This window comes from Rutilus rutilus, assembly GCF_951802725.1.
Source record: "Rutilus rutilus genome assembly, chromosome: 10".
In the NCBI taxonomy this organism is placed as follows: domain Eukaryota; kingdom Metazoa; phylum Chordata; class Actinopteri; order Cypriniformes; family Leuciscidae; genus Rutilus; species Rutilus rutilus.
In genome coordinates, this window is record NC_140215.1 from 25,987,639 (window position 1) to 26,005,580 (window position 17,942).

The following is a 17,942-nucleotide window of genomic DNA, read 5'->3' on the forward strand; positions in this document are numbered from 1 at the left end:
GAATTGGGACTCAGCAAACGTTTATTTTAGTACACCGCCACCAATACCACACTACAAAAAGAATCGTGTAAAACCCAGTAAACCCTGAGATTATTACTAGTGACAATAAAACAAAATATATGGATATGAGAATGTGTATACAATACAAATAAATTAACAATCTCTTATATTTTCTAATTTCACTAAACATTTCATTAAGTTTGTTATTTCATAACATGGACCTTTATGTTAATTAAAAATAACTTTTTTATGCTATTGTATGCTCATTTTTTAAATGTAAGCATCTCATTTAGACGTGCAAACTGGGTGCTGGTGTGGTGAGAAGTTCGAGCTCGGCCAGATTCGGCTCGAAGTCGTTCATCTTCGGATGCGGCGCCGCGCGTGTTGGTAAGCCTGGTTTATACTCGACGCGTCCGCACGAGCGCGAAGGTGCGCGTGGGGAAAATGACGTCATCGCGGTGTGGGCGGTCGCGCGCGTTGGGTGCGCAAGGGCCCATTTCGCCTGTGTGCACGGCAGATTTTGTAAAGCCTCTGTTATACTCCAGTTTGGACGCATACACAACAGCTGCGCACAGCTCGGACGCGGACTACTTGTATTTATACTTTCTGTTGAGGTCCGCTCGGTGAACGCGTTCAACGCATGCGCAGTAGATCGGTCTGGACAGTATAATCGATAATATTTTTTATATTTATAGTTTATATTTGCATTTATGTCAAAACCTAGACACTTTCAAACATCAAAATTACATTTATTAATATGTATTCGTGTCAAAATGACATATAAACATCTTTTCCTATTCTATTTTGCCTGGAAACGCTTCCAACAGGCTTGGTACTGATAGGCACTGGTTCTATTTCTAGCATGCACACGTTTTCCGTTTTTTCAAATTTGGCGTCCATGTTATTTCCATCTCTTTCGCGGTTTTAACCTAATGAACGCGCGCCCTTTTGTCCGCGCGGTCACAAAAACTGGGAGGCACGCGGCTGTCCGCAACGAGCCTCCGCGCGCACCCCCGATGACGATTTTTACGTCACGCGGACCCTCGCGCCCTCGCGGTCGCGGAAAGTATAAAGGCCTCATTATACTTCTGCGTCGGACCTACGCCGGAGCCTATACGCCGTAGGCAACGTGTTGGTTTTAATTTATACTTCTGTGTCGTTGTCCGCGTTGACGCGCACCTGGGGAGCATGTTACCCCGAGGGAGGGGTTCTGGCAGACCAATCACAGCGCTTGTGTCCGCGTAGAATTGACGCGTTGTTACATTTTTGGAGAGGTGCACGTCAGGGTACGCCGAAGGGTACGCGCGCTACACACAGCCTACGACGTAGCTACGGCGGCAGTTCGACGCAGTATAAAACAGGCTTAACAGAGGCTTAACAACGCGCGTGGCGCCGCATCCGAAGATGAACGACTTCGAGCCGAATCTGGCCGAGCTCGAACTTCTCACCACACCAGCACCCAGTTTGCACGTCTAAATTAGTTGCTTACATTTAAAAAATGAGCATTCAATAGCATAAAAAGTATTTTTAATGAACATAAAGGTCCATGTTTAATAAAAATGTTCATGAAACTTAATGAAATGTTTAGTGAAATTAGAAAATATGTTAGAGATTGTTAATTTATTTGTATTGTATACACATTCTCATATCCATATATTTTGTTTTATTGCCACGAGTAATAATCTCAGGGTTTACTGGGTTTTACACGATTCTTTTTGTAGTGTGGTATTGGTGGTGGTGTACTAAAATAAACATTGTCACGTGTGTAGCTTTCTTCTTCTCACCGCTGATTCCTGATGGTTTAGAGGACAATTACTCGAGTCGCCCCCTATCGTTTCACAGAATAGTACAACGGCGAGCACGTCAAGTATAAACGCCTCGTCCGCAGGCGAAAGTATAACCAAGGCTTCACAAAGAATGTCGCGCACACCACCAGGCGAAATTGGGTCTTGCGAACCCAACGCGCACGACCACCCACACCGCAATGACATAATTTTTGCCGCGCGCACCTTCGCGCTCGTGCGGACGCGTTGAGTATAAACAAGGCTTAATGCAGATTGCACACATGCGCATGAAGTCATCGTTTTCACAAATTAAAATTTTTGTAGTAGGCTATACACGGAGACAATAACGGTATCGTTTTCACAAACTTGGACTTTGAAAAAGTCAGCATCAAGCCCCTAAAACGCGTTGTTTTCTGTTTTTAGTTGAAAAAGAGTGTCGTGTAAATGGCCGCTGAATATTCGAATGAGTGGTTTTAGGCTCTTTGAGAAATGAGGTGATGTGCAATCTATATTATGACAAAAGTGTTTTTTGACCTTTAATATACGTAAACATGTTGTAGCAGACTCCAAAAAAATAAAAATAAAAATTGGAACATTTAAAATAGCATAACTGGGGCACTTTAACAAAAATAAGGCACTATTTAAAGGGTCAATATATTATCTTTGGATTTTATAATTTATATTTTAAATCTCTATATTTTAATATATTGCTGTGGCTCAAAAAAAGGTTGACCAGTTAGGTTGAGAGCATTAAACATAATAATAAATAAATAATAATAATAAAAAAAAACACTCACTAAATAAATCACACTGAATACAACTGAAAATCTAGAATATAAACACGTAAATATCAGAAAGCATAGAGACATGCCACTTAAAGCAGATGATCTACACTGTGACTGTCAACTGAAAAATGTAAGAATGTAACACATTTAGAATTCATTGATTTTATTCAAGTCAAAAAATAGAAATAGTTCATGACAACAATTACACTTTAAGAAAAATACCACGTTAGTTATTCCCCTCAAGTTAGTCATAGCAGTGGTCCTATAACAATGACTTGGAGCATGTAAAATGCAGCTGACGTGTGAGGAAACAAATTTATGCAAGTGTAAAATATTTATGCACTCACATTTGGCCTCAGATTCATAATTCACGCAACCAACTTTAATGATATCTTGATTCCCCTTGATTGTATTTTATTCATTATTCATCCTTCTCTGGTTTGAGACCCATATTATGGCAAGCCATTTTAACATTTAATCCTTAAAACCTACTAGTATCTATTTTCATGCTACTAGTACTTATTCTTTAAATACTAGTATCTATTCCATTAAGTACTCGTGCTTATTATTTAGGTACTAGAGCCTATTCTTTAGATACTAGTACCTTTTTAAAAGATACTAGTAGTTATTCATTAGATACTAGTTTTTTTAGAGACTGGTACTCATTCATTATACTAGTACCTATTAAATAGACACTAGTACTTATTAATTAGATTCTAGTGCCTATTAAATTGGTACTAGTACTTATTTATTAGATACTAATACTTATTCATTAGTAAATAGTCCAGTACCTATTAAATAGATACTAGTTCTTATTCATTAGATACTAGTACTTATTTGTGTGACTAGTAACTATTCTTTTGTTACTAGTAACACATTTAAAATGTTTGCCATTGACTTCTATGGGGATCTGTCATTCAGATATCAACTATTCAGTTCTGACTAGTATGTATTCCAATTGTGACTAGTACGTATTTATTAGATACTAGTAGTTATTCATTGGGTACTAGTACTTATTTTTTAGATACTCGTACCTATTACTAGATACTAGTACTTGTTCAATACTAGTCATTAGATACTAGTACCTATTAAATAGATACTTGTACTTATTCATTAGCTACTATTACTTAATCAATAGATACTAATAGTAAATAGTCCAGTACCTATTAAATATATACTAGTTCCTATTAAATAGATACTAGTACTTATTAATTAGCTACTAGTACTTATTCAATAGATACTAGTACATACTTATTAGATACTAGTATTTATTCCAAATGTTACTAGTAAGATTTTTAATTGATTTCTACAATTATTTTTACATTTAATGGTACTAGTTAGTTTTACATTTAATGGTACTAGTACCTAAAAAAATAAGCACTAGTACCTAAAGAATAAGCACTAGTACTTAATGGAATAGATACTAGTATATAAACAATAAGTACTAGTAGCATGAAAATAGATACTAGTAGGTTTTAAGGATTAAATGTTAATGCGGCTTGCCATACTACAGTGGCCATTTTGACTAGTCATAACAAGACGAGTAAAAAAAAAAAAAAAAACAGTTGTGACTGGTAAGATAATAAATGCCACTAGTTACAATTAAAAAAGTACATTTGCAGATATCTTCAACCTCTAAGGAACTAGTAAGAAAATATTAAGAGATATCTTCTTTTAACAGATCATTACATAAACATGAGTATACTCTCAACCATCCAATCAGAGTTCATATAATAATAATAATAATAATAATAATAATAATGTTTTATTTATATAGCGCCTTTCCAGGGCTCAAGGACGTTTTACAATGAACAAGCAACAATAATGGCAAGGGACAGTGACAACATAACAACAATAGGTATAGGCTATAGAAGGCTATAGAAGATAGATTTTTCGTAAGTAACTGGCTTTGTTGGTTTATCTAGCTAATTGGTTAGCATTAACGCAAGGAAAGATATGTGTTTAATATGACATTTATTGTTTTGAATGTACAGTAGGATATAATAAAGACTTAACTGCCAATAATACAATTCAAACAACAGTTAAGTAGATCCAAAAACCGGTTCATACCCACCAGCCAAATAACCACAATACCCAGAGATTGGGATTTTTGGAGAGCATTCATAATTCCTTACAATCAAAAATTCGGAATATTAATCTGCGTTTGAGAATGAGACTCATGTCAAAATAAGAGCATATATGCAGTATATTACATATGCCTATTCATTTTTTTTTTTTTTTTTTTTTTACTCTAATACCATTAAAAAGGTAGACTATTATTATATCGTTATTATAAAACAAGTTAGGTATAATTAAATACTAGACACTTGGAATAAGTACTAGTATCATTAAAAAGGTACTAGTACCTAAAGAATAAGCACTAGTATCTAACAAATAGGCACAAGTACCTAAAAAATAAGCACTAGTTGCTAATTAATTAGTTCTAGTATTTAATAGATACTAGTATTAAAATTAGATACTAGTATTAATTAGATACTAGTATAAAAAAAATAAATAAATAAAAAAGTACTTGTAGCATGAATATAGACACTAAATGAAATGTTAAAACGGCTTGCCATACCTGTATTCATAACCCAGTTCAATCTCCCCATGAATTGATTATGAGGCCAAAAGCATTGATGAAATAGCAGGGTTTTGGAAAGGGGAAGTTCAACAGCTGAAACGGTAGCTATGCGGCTCTAGAGGCGCAGTGTTGGAAGATGGAAATGGATGAGGGATGATGAGAAATAATGTTTTGTTTACAGGACACAGAGCCAAGGCATTTAATCACATGAGCTGCAGTTTATCCCATCTAAGAACAAATATTCAGTTCACTTTTAAACAATATCCATCTGATTTAACGATCTGTATATCTTGTATTCTTGTATACACATTTTAGATAATTTTAAGTGTTGTATACATCACGCTATTTTTGATATGCTAAAAACGATGCCATCGTTACTGTTCATACACTATTTAGTTTCCAACACATGCAATAAGCGGTAGACCAATCACAAGAGACTGGGCCATCTGACCAATCAGAGCAGAGTAGGCTCTTGAACAGGATGGGTTTAGAGAGACTGAATACTTTATCGAACTGTCAGAAAATGTGAGGAAAATAGGTGATTCTGCAATGTATATTATGAGAAAAGTAAAATGTTTTTGACCCTGGATTCACATAAATCTATTGTAGGAGACCTCCAAAACAAAATTAGGAACCTTTAAAACAGCATAATAGGGGCACTTCAAGCAATAATATGCCCTTTTAACCCATTAACCTACATAAATTGTGGTTTAAAATAACATAATAAATTATCTCTCTTTAAATAGAAAATATTCTAGATGTCCATATTGTGGGTATTTTATATCCCCATTTGTCCCTATTTCTACAAATATAAGCATTGAAGTCAACAAAAAGCCTTGAATAGTATGTCATTAAAATATCCATGTTGCATGGTTTTTATTTATTAATAGAGCTGAATGAAAATTCACATTGAAATACCCAATAAATAAAAGGCCCTCACATATGGTGGTTTGAAAGTAATATCACTCCCTGAATGGTTAGACATGTTTTTTTTTAAAGATCTACAAGTCTTCTAGCCTCAGAGGGTTAAATAAATGATCAATGACCAACAGTGTTTGAACACACCATACTGTCTTGGATGGTTTGAATAGCGATGTGACTTGCGAAAGTTGACAGTGCAGGTTTGTGCGAGAAAGGACGTGTTGAGATATCATCCTAAAGTAAACATCTGTCACAAACGCCAAGACAGTGTTTGGACACACCATACTGTCTTGGATGTTTTGAATAGTGATGTGACTTGCGAAAGTTGACAGTGCAGGTTTGTGCGAGAAAGGACGTGTTGAGATATCATCCTAAAGCAAACATCTGTCACAAACGCCAAGATTGCGTGGTGAAATATGCCGAAGAAGACATTTATCCACAGGGAGAAGAGCACAGAGGTAGTTGAATTGGATTAGAAGGTCCCTTTGTAACATTTCATTTGTGAAAGGAGATCAATCGTTTCATTCTCTGTAATCTAACTTATTGCCTCATAATTCTTTTCTCCTAACTAAGTTTTGATAGCACTCACCAGCGATTTCTTTTATATGTTTCTACTTTGTCTCAGCCTGTTTGTCTGGTCTTTGTGGGCGGTCCATCTAAGTTAGCTTAACAACCCTTTTGAAAAAAGAAGTGTGCTTAATTGCACTGAATGTGCACTTGTATTGTACTTTAAAGGAACACGCCGACTTTTAGGGACTTTAGCTTATTCACCATATCCCCCAGAGTTAGATAAGTCCATTCATACCCTTTTCATCTCCGTGAGTGCCATAACTCTGTCTGACGCACACACCGCTAGCCTAGCTTAGTACAAAGACGGGAGGTAAATGGCTCCAGCTAGCATACTGCTCCCAATAAGACAAAATAACGCCAACATTTTCCTATTTACATTTTGTGATTTGTTTAGTCACAGCGTGTACAAATAACAAGGTCACATGAGACACAGTCATCTTCTAACCGTATACATACTGGGAACTATATTCTCAGAAGGCGAAGCACTGCTACTTGGGCGGAGTGATTTGCTCGCAGCACCTGAGAAGCCCCGTGGTGAAGAGCAGAGAGTTTGCTCAAAGTAAATCAGTCCGCAGAAGTAGCAGTGCTTTGCCTTTTGAAAATATAGTCCCCTGGAGTGGAGCCGAGGTCAAGGTAAAAAACCTCACTAATGTGTGCGGCAAGGCAACATCCTGCTACATCACAAACAAATTTGGAGGGAACTCCTGACGATAATGTTTTAGAAGCAGCCATACTCCTAGTCTCTTGGTCACAGTGCCACGAGACTTAAGTTCCCTCAACTTAAAGGGACGTAGTAAGCAGCTAAGGCCGCCGTGTACACCTTTAGTGTGGAGGGGGATAGACCTGCGGAGAAACGCTCCTGCAGGAACTCCAGCACTGCAACCAGTGGGCAGATACTGAAACTGGGTCTGGCTAGTGCTCTCTGCCAGGAAGGGAAAAATATCCACTTCAAGGTGTAGAGTTTCCTCATGGAGGGAGCTATGAAGTGGAGGATGGTCTCAACAATCTCAATTGATAAACCTGAACTTATGAGCTGGGCCCCCTCAGAGGCCAAGCCCAAAGTTTCCAACTCAAAGTGAGCTCAACCCGCTTGCTGAAGGATCCACCTGCTCGCCTGAGAGAAAAAGTTCCCCCTGAGCGGAATCTCCAGAGGAGAGCAGACGAGGAGAGACTCTAGGTCCGAAAACTGTACTCGGGCCTGCCAAAACGGGGCTACTAACAGAAGACGGGCCTCGTCCCAACGAATTCTCTCCAGAACCCCTGGGAACAGAGAGAAAGAGGGTATATGCGTACAGACGTGACCTCGGCCACGTCTGCACCAAAGTTTTTAATAGGAGCTCCACTGCCTCAGGGTGGAGTCTCCATTCCCCGGGCATCGGACCCTGCCTCGACAGGATGTCTGCTCCCTGATTTATGAAAATGATTTAAAAACCGGGATGTAAATGCCTAAAAAAGACAGCAAATTCCCTTGAGCCCACAGGAGGATCCGGTGAGTCAATTTGCATAAGTGACGTGACCTCAGACCCCCCTGATGGTGATGTAAGAGACCACCGATGTGTTGTCCATGCAGACAAGCACACGATGGCCCCTCAGGTCTGGGAGGAAGTGTTTGAGAGCTCGAAACACCGCCATCATTTCTAGCCGATTTATGTGCCAAGAAAGAAGATGGTCCTGCCATGTGCCGATAGACCTTGCGCCGAGCGACCACTTATGATCCCTCATGATCGCCCCCCAGCATTATGCGATGATAAGAAGCCACCAACACTGGGCCTTGGGCTAGGAACCAAGGTTTCATCCACATGACTAAGGTATGTAGGTGTCGCCGCGTGACCTTGATCATGCAAAACAGATTTCCCCTCGGAGAAAACCCCTTGGTTCTGTGCCACCACTGTAGGGGCCTCATGTACAGGCCCATGAGACCCAACAGTCTCTAAAACTGTTTCACAGTGAATGACTGGCCTAGCCAAACCTTCTCATGTGAGACAAAACGACATCTCGATGCCAAACCGCCACCTGCTCGGATTGAGCTATGATAAACCTAGGCCGAAGGAAATAACCTGATATTGGTACACTTCGCCCCCGAAAGCAAACCTCTGGGACTTCCTGTGATGAGAAGGATGGATGGCTACATGGAAGGACCCATCCTTCAGATCTATAGTGACAAACCAGTCCTCAGACTGAATCTGTGACACAATCTGTTTGAATGTAAGCCTCCATCCTTCTTTGGAACAATGAAGTAATGGCTGTAAACCCCTGACTCCCTACTGGGAGGAGGAACCCTTTCTATAGCCTCCTTTCGCAGGAGAGTCTGTACTTCTTGCTCCATAATCAGAGCCTGCTCTGGGTCCACCACCGTAGGGAGGACCCCTATAAATCTGGGCGGATGAGAACCGCTGAATTCTGAACCCTTTTCTATAGTAAGCAGGACCCAACGAGATATATTTGGCAGTAGCTTCCACGCTGCCAGAAAATCTACTAGGGGGACCAGTCTCTCGAGACTGGCCTCTGGTATTGGTCAAACAGCCACTTCGGTGCCCTGTAACGGTGAACCGGCAGGGAACAACCGATCTGACTGTTCTACGACCCTCCTCGGAGGATCGTTGAGAAATGCAGGCACCTCGGTGCCCTGAAGCAGCGAACCGGCAGGGAACAACCGAACTGGCAGCGCTGCAACACTCCTCAAAGAGTCACTTCCCAGAGGGCGCCGAAGAGAAATGGGCACTGTATTTTGATAAGGTGGAAACCATTTCTCCCCGGAGGGGACTGCCCTCAGAAGTCTGACGGCCTCAGCATCAGGACTTCTTCTTAGTCGAAGCCTTCTTCGAGATAACGACTGTCCTCAGATCCATGGGCGTCGGAACCATTGTATATGGGTGGGACAAGACCCACCCACTTTTTAAGACCAATGATATTGGACCCACTTACTTTTACCGTCTCTGATTCAGCGCATTTCTCTTTTCATAGCGCCGTCAGTCAAATCCTTTCCACTTGAGGAATTCCCTAATAGATTAAACTCCATTTCCGTTGAATCGCTACATTATATTTCTCAACGAGCCGCAACTGATGAAAGTAACCTCCCGTTGTACCCTTCCAGTCAAATATTGCGTTGCAAACATCAATAACAGCTTTAAGTTGTCATTGCTGGCAAATGACCATGGTATTAGCGGGATAATCCACGGATAGCTGTGCATTTAATGCACGACGTGGAGGCAAAGAACCGCCCGACGTGAAGTGGAGTTTAGTTTACTTGTTTTAATTAAAAGGCACCAGAATACATGAAATGGTATTTAACAGTTAAGTTACTCCAGTAAACATTTTTTCTGGGGGAGGACCCACCCACTTTTTTTTTTCTTCCGACGCCCATGCTCAGATCTGTCTTATCCCAAGACGACTACGGCTGAGACTACTGAGACTACTAAAAGGAACCAGCCTCTCGAGACTGGCCTCTGGTATTGGACGAACAGCCACTTTGGTGCCCTGTAACGGCGAACCGGCAGGGAACAACCGAACTGACTGTTCTACAACCCTCCTCGGAGGATCGCTGGGAAATGCAGGCACCTCGGTGCCCTGAAGCGGCGAACCGGTGGGAAACAACCGAACTGACTGCTTTACGACACTCCTCGGAGGATCGTCACTGAGACTAGAACTCAATGGAGGGCACTGAAGGGAGATGGGCACCATATAATGAGGTGTTATCCATTTCCCCCCAGGAATTACCCAATTATTTCCTCAGAATTAAATGACTCCTCAAAGATCAGATGAGTATATATTTATTTTTTTCAAAAATCAAATACAGCCAAATATCAACCAGAAAAGTAAACACGGTCTGGATGAAAAGCTGAATAGTATAATAATACAGACATCTAAGTCCTCAAAGATAAGATGAATATTTAATTTTCTCAAAAATTAAATGCAGCCAAATATCAACCAAACAAGTAAACACAGTCTGGATGAAAAAGCTGAATAGTATATTAATACAGACAACAGACAACTCCTCAAAGATAAGACGAGTACATATTTAATTTTCTCAAAAATTAAATGCAGCCAAATTTCAGTCTAGATGAAAAAGCTCAATAGTATATTAATACAGACAACAAACAACTCCTCAAAGATAAGATGAGTACATATTTAATTTTCTCAAAAATTAAATGCAGCCAAATTTCGGTCTGGATGAAAAAGCTCAATAGTATATTGATACAGACATCTTACTCCTCAAAGATAAGATGAGTACATATTTAATTTTCTCAAAAATTCAATGCAGTCAAATATCAACCAGACAAGTAGAAACGGTTTAGGTGAAAGGCTGAATATAGTGTATTAATATAGACTTCAAATCAGAAGAGAATTTAACATTTAATTTCGTCAAAATTAAATGCAGCCAGAAACAAGCAGACAATTGAATACACAGTCTGAATGACAGGCTGCATATTCTGAACATTCATATTATAATATCAAACAAAAAGAACCATAGCCTAAATAATAGTATGCAAACACTAGTTTGCACACAATCATAAGAGAAAGAGAGAAAGGGAATTCCCATGTGCTCAGTTCCCTACATATATATACATTGCGGACCCATTATCTACACGTTGCCTCGGCAAACGCAAGATCTGAGCCACTAGATTCTTATTGCAGATATGTAGACCCATAATCTACGCGCTGTCTAGGCAAACGCGAGATCTGAGCCACTAGATTCTTATTGCAAACCCGTAATCTGAGCCACTAGACTCTTATGTCTATGAAAGCCAAGAGGGCCAAAAACATCACAAAAACAATGTGTATTTAACACGTATTTAACATAATGAAGCGAGGGCAGAGAGGAACAGACAATTGCCCGCCATTATACTCCTGATATATATTTATGCATGTGGACAAACAACAATACATAGACAGAGACAGTTTCACACAGTGAAAGTATATATATTTAAAAAATTATGCTGAAGTGTACTTCTTTTTCACAAGAGAACTGTTGTCAGTTTCATAAGTACTCGTAGTTATGAAAAGAAGGGCCCTAGTTGGGTTTTCAATGACTTGAACTCGTAAAGCTTATACAAAGGAATATGAAGCACAATATAATAGATTATATCATAGAGATCAAAATAGTAAATTAATCCAACCAGCAATGATGACACATGCTGTTTTAAAGCCAGGGACACAACAAGCCGATGATCGTCCATCTGGCAGTGTCGGACCGGTTTTGAACATCGACCGACTTGGTTTGTTCAGTGTGTTCCGCACCGTTGACTCTAGTTGGACGGCTTCTGTCTTTTGAAGGGGGCTGATTCAACATGTAGAATTGGTGTCGGTGAGAGAGAGAACTCTGATTGGCTGTTCAGTTTACCGAATGAGTCAGTGCACGAGAATAATAGCAAAAGAGCCTGCAAAGAAGCCAAGACACCGCTGTTGTTATTTTACATCATCTTACCTGAGTGTTCCTGGAGGAATATTTTCATAGTAACATGAGCCGAATGGAATTAAGAAAGTGATCAGCATGATTGATATTCAAAACGGTACACTGAAAAAAATTTGGAGTAGGATTTACTTGAAAAAAGCTAGGCAACTTTTTTCACTCAGAAAATGCTAGTAAATTTACAAAGATTTGCCAAGTAAAAACCTAAACATATTCATCAGTAGCTTTAATTAGAAATCTTTAAGTTAAATTTACTTGGAATATGGAATTAAGTAAACTTTACTTAACCTAGTTAAGTGAAAGTAACACAGAAAATAAGTAATTTTAACTTGGCTAGTAAAAGGTTGATTAATATCGATTTAGTTGAAATTTCCTTTGCATTACATTTCACTCAAACAATAATATTGAATTATACCAGTCATTTATAGTATGTGCTTTATTTAGATTATCTAAGTAATTTATACTACAGCATGTCAGATGTTAAGCATCATGTGAATGCAAAGACCTCAATACTTGGTAGACAATACACAATGACGGTAACATTTGATGGACCGTTTTTGTGTTTGAATGTGTCATTTTGAGCAGAAAATTTACTCGAAATTTCACAAAATGGCAAGTTACTAATCCTGACAACAAAAGCAATGATAAAACAGTGTAAATACAGCTGGAAACCAGTGAAAAATTAACCTCATTAATTATTCAAGGTCCAGTGCATGATGGGAACCCCAGTATCAGAAAAGCTGAGTAATTTTTACTTAATTTTATTGAGTTGATATTTACGCTTTCATTTCTACTCGCTTGAATTAAGTACTGATATGGAATTTACTTCGTTTTTTTTATTCTTGCCTGAACTAACTTTTTCATGTAAATTACATTGTTTTTTTTCAGTAGTATTTACTTCACCAAAAAATCTTTTTTTTTACAGTGTAAGCACGTGGTGCTTTGTTATGGTTTGTGTATCTGCAGCCTACAGTGTTGGTTTCCCTTTTTATACAAATATCTCCTTACAAAGAGGCGCATAACGCATAAATGCTAGTTGACAGTCACCTGCAGTCCTTTCAGTGTGTTCAAGCACAGCTTTTTTTTCCTGACGCAGGTGACATGAGGCGACAACACAGTCGGCTTTCATCAGCGCTAGTTCTTTAGCGTTGGTTTGGTGTGTCCCTGCCTTTAACCCTAAATCAAGTCAATCCCATGGCCGGTGAAGCCCACGACTATGACAGAATTTACAGAAAACAGTTTAGTTCACGCTTCTCCCACATAGTTAGGCTAAAGCTTCCCACAGAAAGTAGTGCCATGCAGAGAGTACTTGATAAACACGGAAGCATTTTTTGCAACAACGGGAAAGAGAGAGATTATATCGATTTTAGTCAAGCCAGTCACATGAGATCAAAGTCCTGAGGATGTCAGCAGCATTTTGGTGGATCTAATCCTTTAAGACTAGAGGCTACAGGCTATCAGTAATGGAGCACACACAGAACCCTGCACTGTAGTCAAAGGTGGCCTCAATTGATTGCTTTAGCCTGACTAAGCCACAAACAGGATATGACTGTTCACATCCCATAAGCCTCCCTGCTCATGCTGACTCACATTGACTGCTCTCTGCAGATGCAGTAATGGAAAACAGCTGGAATACATAGAACTTTGCCCAAAAAATGGCTTCTTGTCAATGTCTGAAAGTTAGGCCCAAAAATTAAGGCTTAGTATTCAGTTCTGTTTTTGAAAGGTTTGTGGAGCTTTTCTATGTCAAATATCACTACAGCAAGAGCAGATTAAGTCTTAAATAGCTTGTGACATGTATTTGTGCACACACACACACACACACACACACACACACACACACACACACACACACACACACAAACAAAAAAGAGTCATAAATGTGGAAACTAACATTTTTAAAAAACGCCTTTTGTTAAAACAAATTGCAGTCAAATGCTCAGAACAAACATAGAATCCTACTCGATCCGGGATGCCATTAGAGCTTGTTGTCACACTTTAGATTAGGGTCCAATTCGCACTATTAACTAACTATTAACCAGAGTTGGGAAAGTTACTTCCAAAATCTAATACATTATATAGTACTATGCGATTTCAGTGTGAGGAAGGAAGAAGACGGGGTGGGAACCGGCAAACATTTAAAGATTTTTAAAAAATGAAAATAAAGACGGCAGCCCCTCATGGACAACTGCCGCCACACATAATAAAGCAAAACACAACGTAAAATCCAGGCCTGGTCCTCTCTCGTCCTTCACCATCGAAGCTCCTCCTTTTATGCCTCCGCTCCTCAATGAGAGATACGAGACCGGTGCGTCACGGCCGTTCTATCATGGCTCTCCGCCTCATCCTGCTTGCCACATATAATACTAGTTACTGTTATTTGAAACTAATTAGTTACATTACAATATTACTGTCTCTAAAATGTAATGTGTTACACTACTTCTGCGTTACTTTTGAGTTGTTTTCACCAAAATAATCACAGAAGTGTGACTAGGCATTCTAAAATTTATTTTATTGCTGCTCATTATACATCAAGTAGAAGGCGATGTGGTGTAGGCCCCCGAGCCTACTAACTACCTACTACTAACAGTAATAGGCACACTGAAGGCTCATGACACAATAGAATAAGTAACAATCACTGTCACGATCAAAGTCTGGTAAATTATGGTAGAGATACCAAACACTATAGAAATAGAGGCCTATATAATGCAGCCTATAGCCTAATGACATGGCAAGACGCACAAGCTCTTTTTCTTTTCGCTTCTTTTCTCTTATTCAAGTTAATAGCACAAACCTGGCATGCATTGGGTGGACACCAGTCTCTTCACTTCTCGGGGTTCAAGCAGCATGGCAGACCAAGAGAAATGTAATTATTATTTACTTTTTTAGCATTCTGTCTCTTCTCCGACCCTGCAGCTCTCTTGGTTAGCTTAGTGTTAACTTGGCACCGTTCCAGGTGTTTCTTCAAGTTACTTGTGCTATTTCTCGATGTAGAGAGTTCCCTCTGTGTCACACATTGATTGCACTTGACTATTACGTTCTTGTTACCTTTTCTCTGACAAACTGAAAATAATGGGAGTATGTCCATCTCACAAATAGAATCCGTCTCTGCAGTCATCTCAACCATCGAAATCCAGCAACAGGAAATAGACATACTATTTTACCCGCCTAATTTTTTCTCTGGTGCTGGAATATCTCTCAGTGTTGGAAAATTCTTAAAATCAAACAAGGTCCCACTTAATATTAAGTGGCTTTAAGTACTGTACTTACATACATTGAAAAATAAGTACAATGTACTTATTGTGTTCATGTGGTATTGTAAAACACTTTTGCTGCTATTGAGGTGTGATACAGGTTTTAAGGGTGGATTAAGGTGTAAGGGAAGGGCCAACAGTGTAATTACTAATGTAATTACATACATTTATTACAGCTGTAATTACATGCAGGTATTTTCAAAATATAAATACAATGTAAAAACATGTATGTATACAATACGTCCATTGTATCAAATTATTAAATGTAATTCAAGTACATAGTACTATGGCGTTACTTTTGTAATGCATTACTCCCAACACTACTATTAACTACAACTTTTGCCTCAATAAACTCCTGATTACTGCTTATTAACTCTTTCCCCACTATTGACGGACCCTGAACTAAAGTGGTACTGAACTTGTTCCTGACAAAGTCAGCATGAAAGGGATTGTATATCCGAGTGAAACGGCTTCTCAAACAAGAAAAGAAAAAATAGCCTATGACTGTAGGACTTGATTTTATATAGTGGGAGTTCATTGGATGGTTGTGGTTTGCTATTGCTGTGATGTCATGTGAGTGGCAGATTGATTCCGCCCTCACACCAGTAAACAGATCATAAGAGAATAGAGTGGTTGATGCAAGAGGGATGGGAAGATGTTTTAAAGATTTAAAGGGCACATGGATTTAAAAATATATATATATTGATGTGCACAGATAAATCATTTAAACTAAACTGCAATTTTACATAAAAAGGAGAATTGTCAAACTGTGTCACATGTCAAAGCAAACATTATTTTACTCTTGGAAAGTATACTGTATGCAGTAAGTATACAGTACGTATACTTGCAGTAAGTATACTGTATGCAGTGTAGACAGCATCAGTGATTATAATGGGTTCTATTTTCTTTTGACACGACACTCACATCCGGTGTAGACCTGTCAGCCGTTAAGTGGCTGAACACCAGTGGGCGGGGCATGGTGCGATGATGTAAAACTATCAGTGCTCTAGAGGCAGTCATATGCAAATGGTTTGCCTGTGTGTGTTTTTATTTATTTTATTTTTTATATCTTCTTTTGTGTTTCACAGTATATCAGTGTGTTCCACTGGTCAAATTTATCATAATGTGCAAGTTTAATGAATAATTCACATGTCAGGTCATAAACACTTTAGACATTAAGGGGTGTGTGTTCATATTCAGAATAATGGTGTAAATATGGTTTTTAATGACTGATTCTCACAATTCTACATTTGGTACCCTGTATCTTTGGTTACATCACTGAACTCTCCTTTTTTCCTGTCCGACTAAACAAATAATTATATTTGTTTTATTATTTATTATATGAAATGTCATATAAAATACAATAGCATATCTACTTTGATCATTAATATGTTTTGCTGTTTCTTTTTATTTATTCTGTGGCATTACAATGATTGTATCTTGTCTAGCATGAAGTGTCATGCCTTTATTAAACTCAGCGGAAATGAATTGAATCCACGTCAGCTCTGTAGGAACTGCACAGATTCTGATAAGATGCATACAGTCTAGTATTAGCATAATAAATCTTGAAGGTATGAAACATTTATGCAAACCTTATCTGGTCCTGACTTAAAATGTATTAAAATTATTATTATTTTTATTTATTTTTTTGTAGCAACACAGCCTGTTTATGTAAATATAATAATGTTACCCATATGGATAGATCACTATCATTTAGGGGTTGAATACTCTGAAACTTTCAGTTCAAACATATAAATATGAAGTGGCAAATTAAGGGATCCATGTTTATAATCCCATTAAATGAATACATTGGAAGTTTATGACGTTCGTGCAGAATTACGATTCATATTCTAATATTGTTTTGCTTTAATTCTGCAATTTTTCTCCATTAATCACTGCAGTTCCTTCTGATTGATCAACTTTCCAATTACACATCAGCATTTCAGTTACAGATATCAAGTTTCCAACTCATTGCTTAAATGAAATGACAGGCTGTAGCAGGAAGAATGGTTCTCTGTGTCAAAATTGATCAGCTAAAAAAACAGAATCCATCAGCCATGTCTGAAAAACACACAGCGAGTGTTTGAGTGAGCTGTTATACTTACTGGAGATGTTATTTAATGATGGCTGGAATTTTTCCATTACCAGCACACACACTGAGGACCATTAGAGGCATTCCGTTTATTAATCTACGAATCCCAGTCCCATTACTTGCTAATTAAAAACTCTATCCAACATGTCACAATGAGCTTCAAATTGTTAAAATGTTTTTCTTAGGTCATGTCTTTCCTCTCTGCACAATTTAGAAATAACTACATTTATCTGTGATTCATATATAAATATATAATTTACATCAGGAAATTGCTGACAGTGTGGAAAATAAACCCAAAAAGTAATCAAAGGAGAGTGTGGAGGCTTTCATTAAATGCGACCTTTTAAACAATCTCAGTAATTAAATATATGTGCAAAGTTAGCCCTAACAGTAGTCAAAATTTGAAGTGGATTAAAAAAGTTCATCAAAGTTGTCCTAAGACAAGAACGGTTATTGTTCAAAATTCATGTATATCTTTGATGAAAGGTTTTGATCCACTTCAAATGTTGACTATATATAGTTTGCATGTGTGTTTTGCTTGA

The 17,942-nt window shown here is 38.3% G+C and overlaps 1 protein-coding gene across 1 annotated transcript in view; it reads left to right on the forward strand.

The window, feature by feature from the left end:
- cckbrb (cholecystokinin B receptor b) overlaps nt 1-17,942 on the forward strand; it is a 53,757-nt gene that overhangs the window by 20,839 nt on the left and 14,976 nt on the right. The window lies entirely within an intron of this gene.